The 6,518-nt window shown below is 28.8% G+C and overlaps 2 pseudogenes; both read left to right on the plus strand.

Moving 5' to 3' along the window:
• The first annotated feature begins 4,576 nt into the window (after window positions 1–4,576).
• Window positions 4,577–5,254, plus strand: LOC146000616 (ATP synthase subunit a pseudogene; annotated as a pseudogene).
• A 3-nt stretch (window positions 5,255–5,257) lies between these two features.
• LOC146000123 (cytochrome c oxidase subunit 3 pseudogene) lies at window positions 5,258–6,034 on the plus strand (annotated as a pseudogene).
• Window positions 6,035–6,518: the final 484 nt, after the last annotated feature.

Here is a 6,518-nt window from a genome sequence, read left to right on the forward strand (position 1 = left end):
ACACACTGCGAACTAAATTTAAATACACCACCTCAACCCATAAAAAATTGGCGGAAATTTTTCCTCTCTTTAATAAATACATATGTAAAATTTAACTAGGGAATTTTAAGCTAGAATAAAACTTTAATTCTAAAATATAAAGAGAGGTTCTTTATTATTATATAATATGTATTATACTAAATTAAATTATAATTAGAAATTATCTCACGAAAATTTCCTCCTTTTTTATTTTTTTACTCACTTCCCGTACTATATAGAACACAATTTTTTTTTCCCCTCAAAATTGTGTTCTATATAGATATATTAACTTCTTTTTTCTCTAGACTCAATAAGTATTAAAATGACATGTTAATTAAGTCAATTACTTTAAGTTAGACTACAAAAACTTAAAAAAAATTGGATAAAATTAAAAAGGATTCTGAAGTATTTTATATTATTTAATAAATAGGTTCTACTTATTGATCATAACAATAAAAGTCTAATAAATAATATTATTAACCCACTATTATAACTTATATATAAATAAGATGTCTGAAAAAGGATTACCATGATAGGGTAAAGTATACATGAAATTCAACATGTTCTTATTAATTTATTTGTGACAAAAATGAATTTTTATAATTGAAAGAATTAAACTTTCTCCGACGGTATCAAACCCCACAGTGCATCATACACCAAAATATAATAAAAAGGTAAGCTAATTAAGCTAGAGGGCTCATACCCCACATATGAAGGTCTATAATTAATCCTTCCCTTTTTAATGCTCACAACCCCCAAGAAAATAATATTCCTATTGACCCTCACAATAGGAACCCTCCTTTCTATTTCTTCCACTTCATGATATGCAGCCTGAATAGGCTTAGAAATTAATTTAATATCTTTTATTCCATTAATTTCTACACCAAATAATCAACGAAATACAGAAGCATCACTTAAATACTTCCTAATTCAAGCATTAGCATCATCAATAATTTTGACCGCAGCATTAATTATAATTAACGCTGTAAACTTCAATATACAGATCCAGCTTTTAACTATAGCTTTATTAATAAAAATAGGAGCTGCTCCATTTCACATTTGAATACCAGAAGTTATAGAAGGAATAACATGAATTAACTGCCTAGTAATAACAACTATTCAAAAAATTGCTCCATCAACATTGCTTAGTTATGTAATTGACAATTTAAACATAATTTTAATTTTAACAATTAGAACATCAGCAATTATTGGAGCAATTGGAGGATTAAATCAAACCTCGTTACGAAAGATTATATCCTTTTCATCAATTAACCACATATCATGGATTATTCTAAGAATAACATCAGAAGATAATACCTGGTTAACATATTTACTGCTATACATCCTTATAACTACCTCTACCATTATGTTATTTTCAATAAATAAAACATACTACGTCCATCAACTGTTTATATTAAAACTTCCACCCATTAAAAAAATATCCCTATTCATATCAATATTATCTCTGGGTGGACTACCACCTCTACTAGGATTTTTACCAAAATGGATAGTTATTATCCAAACAACCAACTTTAAGCAATTAGTTATAATTATAATCCTAATTAGTATATCGTTGTTAACCCTATATTATTACTTACGAACCTCACTTACATCAATTTTAATAAATTATAAAACTAATATATGAAATATTATTAATAACAAGCCGTTAAATTTAAAAGAACAAGTATTATCAGTAATTACAATTTTTCTATCGGTATGTGGACTACCTATAATTCAACCAATTTACATATCTCTATAAAATCTTTATAAGGTCTTAAGTTAATTTTAAACTAATGACCTTCAAAGTCATAAATAAGGGGTACTCTTTTAGGCCTTAATACATATATGTATCACCCTGAAATTGCAGTTCAAAATTATTATTCTTAACTATAAAGCCAAAATTTAATGAGAGAGTTTTAAACTCATAAATAAATTTACAGTTTATCACCTATAGCTTCAGTCATCTCATTCTTGCAACGATGATTATTTTCTACTAACCATAAAGATATTGGTACAATATACTTAATTTTTGGAGTATGATCAGGAATAGTTGGAACATCATTAAGTATCTTAATCCGCATAGAATTAGGCCAACCAGGAAGTTTAATTGGAGATGATCAGATCTACAATGTGATTGTAACTGCACACGCATTTATTATAATTTTCTTCATAGTAATACCTATTATAATTGGGGGGTTTGGAAACTGACTAGTACCTTTAATAATTGGAGCCCCAGACATAGCCTTCCCACGATTAAATAATATAAGATTTTGATTACTACCCCCATCGTTAACTCTACTATTATCAGGAAGAATTGTAGAAAGTGGTGCAGGAACTGGTTGAACAGTGTATCCTCCCCTATCTGCAGGAATTGCACATGCTGGAGCCTCTGTAGATTTATCAATTTTTTCATTACATTTAGCAGGAGTATCCTCTATCCTAGGGGCAGTAAATTTTATTACAACAGTAATTAATATACGAACCATAGGAATATCCATAGAACGAGTACCATTATTTGTATGATCAGTAGTAATCACTGCAGTTCTACTATTATTATCATTACCAGTTCTAGCAGGAGCAATTACAATACTATTAACAGATCGAAATTTAAATACCTCATTTTTTGACCCATCTGGTGGTGGAGACCCAATCTTATATCAACACCTATTCTGATTCTTTGGACACCCAGAAGTATATATTCTAATTCTACCTGGATTTGGAATAATTTCACATATTGTAACTCAAGAAAGAGGTAAAAAAGAAACATTTGGAGTCCTTGGAATAATTTATGCAATAATAGCAATTGGATTCCTAGGATTTATTGTATGAGCACATCACATATTTACTGTAGGAATAGATGTTGATACCCGAGCATATTTTACTGCAGCTACAATAATTATCGCTGTACCAACAGGGATTAAAGTATTTAGATGAATTGCAACACTACATGGAACACAAATTAATTATTCTCCATCAATATTATGAGCATTGGGATTTATTTTCTTATTTACAATAGGGGGATTAACAGGAGTAGTATTAGCAAATTCATCACTAGACATTGTGCTCCATGACACATACTATGTTGTAGCACATTTTCATTATGTATTATCTATAGGAGCAGTATTTGCTATTATAGCAGGACTAGTACATTGATTTCCATTATTTACAGGAGTAATAATAAATCCAGATTGATTAAAAATTCAATTTATCTCAATATTTATTGGAGTCAATTTAACATTCTTCACACAACATTTTCTAGGATTAAGAGGAATACCACGACGATATTCGGATTATCCAGATGCATATACGATATGAAATATTGTTTCAAGATTAGGGTCAATCCTATCATTTACAGCAGTAATTATTATAATTTTTATTACCTGAGAAGGTATGACAAGTGCCCGACCAACATTATTTAATCTACAACAAGCATCATCAATTGAATGATATCAAATGTCACCTCCTTCTGAACATACATATTCAGAACTTCCAATACTACTTACTAACAACTAATTTTTAAGGTGGCAGAGAAGTGCATTGAATTTAAGCTTCAAATATAAGGATATCCCTTACTTAAAAGTGGCAACCTGAAATCAAGTAGGATTACAAGATAGATCCTCCCCATTAATAGAACAAATAATATTTTTCCATGACCACACAATATTAATTTTAATTATAATTACAGTATTAGTAGGGTACTTAATAGCATCATTATTTAATAACAAATTAACAAACCGAATACTCTTAGAAGGACAAACATTAGAAACAATATGAACAATTATACCAGCAATTACCCTAGTTTTTATTGCCCTACCCTCTCTACGTTTATTATATTTATTAGATGAAATTAATCAACCTTCATTAACCCTTAAAACTATTGGACATCAATGATACTGAAGTTATGAATACTCCGATTTTATAAGGGCAGAATTTGACTCATATATATCTCCAACAAATGAAATGTCCATAGACTCATTTCGATTATTAGATGTAGATAATCGAACAGTATTACCAATTAACATAGATATCCGAGTATTAACTACATCTGCAGATGTATTACACTCATGAGCCATACCATCCATAGGAATTAAAATAGACGCCACCCCAGGACGACTTAACCAAGCAGGAGTAAATATTAGTCGAATTGGCTTATTTTTTGGACAATGTTCAGAAATTTGTGGTTCTAATCATAGCTTCATACCAATTATTGTTGAAACTACAACTCACAAATCTTTTATTAATTGATTAATAAAAATTATACAAGAATCATTAGATGACTGAAAAGTAAGTAATGGTCTCTTAAACCACAAAATAGTAATATAACAACTACTTCTAATGAAAAGAGTTAGTTAATATATAACATAGGAGTGTCAAACCTAAATTATCCTTATAGATACTTTTTTATTCCACAAATATACCCATTAAATTGAATTACCCTATTTATAATATTTATATCAATTTATTTTCTATTTATAATCATCAATTATTATAATTATAATAAATTATTAAATAATAACAACTTTAAAATAGAAAATAAGCCAAAAATTAAATACTGAAAATGATAACAAGATTATTTTCATCATTCGACCCGACATCATCAATTATAAATATATCATTAAATTGAATAAGAACATTCCTGGGATTATTAATAATCCCAGCCCCATTTTGATTAATACAATCACGAACCTCTATATTGTATAACATAATAATAATAAAGTTACATGAAGAATTTAAAACATTTTTAGGAATAATTAGTCACCAGGGAAGAACCCTAATATTTATTAGTATATTTTCAATAATTTTATTTAATAATTCAATAGGATTACTACCCTATGTATTTACTAGATCAAGTCACTTAGTATTTACCCTAACCCTGGCCCTACCAATATGATTATCATTTATGTTATTTGGGTGAATCAATAATACAAAACATATATTAGCACACCTAGTACCGGAAGGTGTACCAGCACTATTAATACCAATTATAGTAGGTATTGAAATAATTAGAAATCTAATTCGTCCAATAACCCTATCAGTGCGACTAGCAGCAAACATAATAGTTGGACATTTAATAATATCAATAATTGGAAATACAGGAACAATATTAGAAATTATTGGACTTTCAATATTAATCTTAGCACAAATTATATTAATTATTATAGAAACAGCCGTAGCATTTATCCAATCTTATGTATTTGCCTTACTAATTGCTATTTATTCTAGAGAATCAAAATAACCAATGTCAGCAAACCAAAACCACCCATATCACCTAGTAGATCAAAGCCCATGACCAGCAACAGGAGCTATTAGAGCAATAATATTAACAACAGGGATAATTAGATGATTTCACCAACAAAATATAATTTTATTATCAATAGGAATAACGACTATACTTCTTACAATAATTCAATGATGACGAGATATTTCACGAGAAGGAACATATCAAGGATTACATACAAATCAAGTTATAATAGGACTACGATGGGGCATAATTCTATTTATTATTTCAGAGGTACTATTTTTCGTATCCTTCTTTTGAGCATTTTTCCATAGAAGACTATCCCCAACAATTGAGCTAGGAATATTATGACCACCAAGGGGAATTACTCCATTTAACCCAATACAAGTACCTTTATTAAATACAGCAATTTTACTAGCCTCAGGAGTAACAGTAACATGAGCCCATCATGGGTTATTAGAAAAAAACCACTCACATACAACGCAAGCCCTTATATTAACATTAATATTAGGAATATATTTTACTATTCTTCAGGCATATGAATATTATGAATCCCCCTTTACTATCGCTGATGCAGTATATGGATCCACATTCTTTATAGCAACAGGATTTCATGGACTACATGTTATTATTGGATCAACATTCCTAGGGGTATGTTTAACTCGACATATCTTATGCCATTTTTCACCAACACATCACTTCGGATTTGAGGCAGCAGCCTGATATTGACATTTCGTAGATGTAGTATGATTATTCCTTTATATTTCAATTTACTGATGAGGTAGATAATTTACTTAGTATATTTAAAGTACACTTAACTTCCAATTAAAAAGATTATAATAAAATAAAGTAAATAATTAATATAATCATAAGTATCTCATTATTAATTATAATAATTACCTCAATTGTAATAGTATTATCCACATTATTATCAAAAAAAATAATTACAGACCGAGAAAAAAGATCACCGTTTGAGTGTGGATTTGACCCAAAATCCTCAGCACGAATTCCATTCTCTATAAAATTCTTTCTAATTGCAGTAATTTTTCTAATTTTTGATGTAGAAATTGTACTACTATTACCAATAACAGTCATTATTACTAATTCAAAAATAATATATTGGATATGTGTTAGACTCCTATTCCTATTAATCTTACTTTTAGGTTTATATCATGAATGAACCCAAGGATCACTAGAATGAGCATGCTAGAGTAATAGTTAATAATAATATTTGAGTTGCATTCAAAAGATATTGAATAAT

This window comes from Lepisma saccharinum, chromosome 16 (assembly GCF_977018435.1).
Source record: "Lepisma saccharinum chromosome 16, izLepSacc3.1, whole genome shotgun sequence".
In the NCBI taxonomy this organism is placed as follows: Eukaryota; Metazoa; Arthropoda; class Insecta; order Zygentoma; family Lepismatidae; genus Lepisma; species Lepisma saccharinum.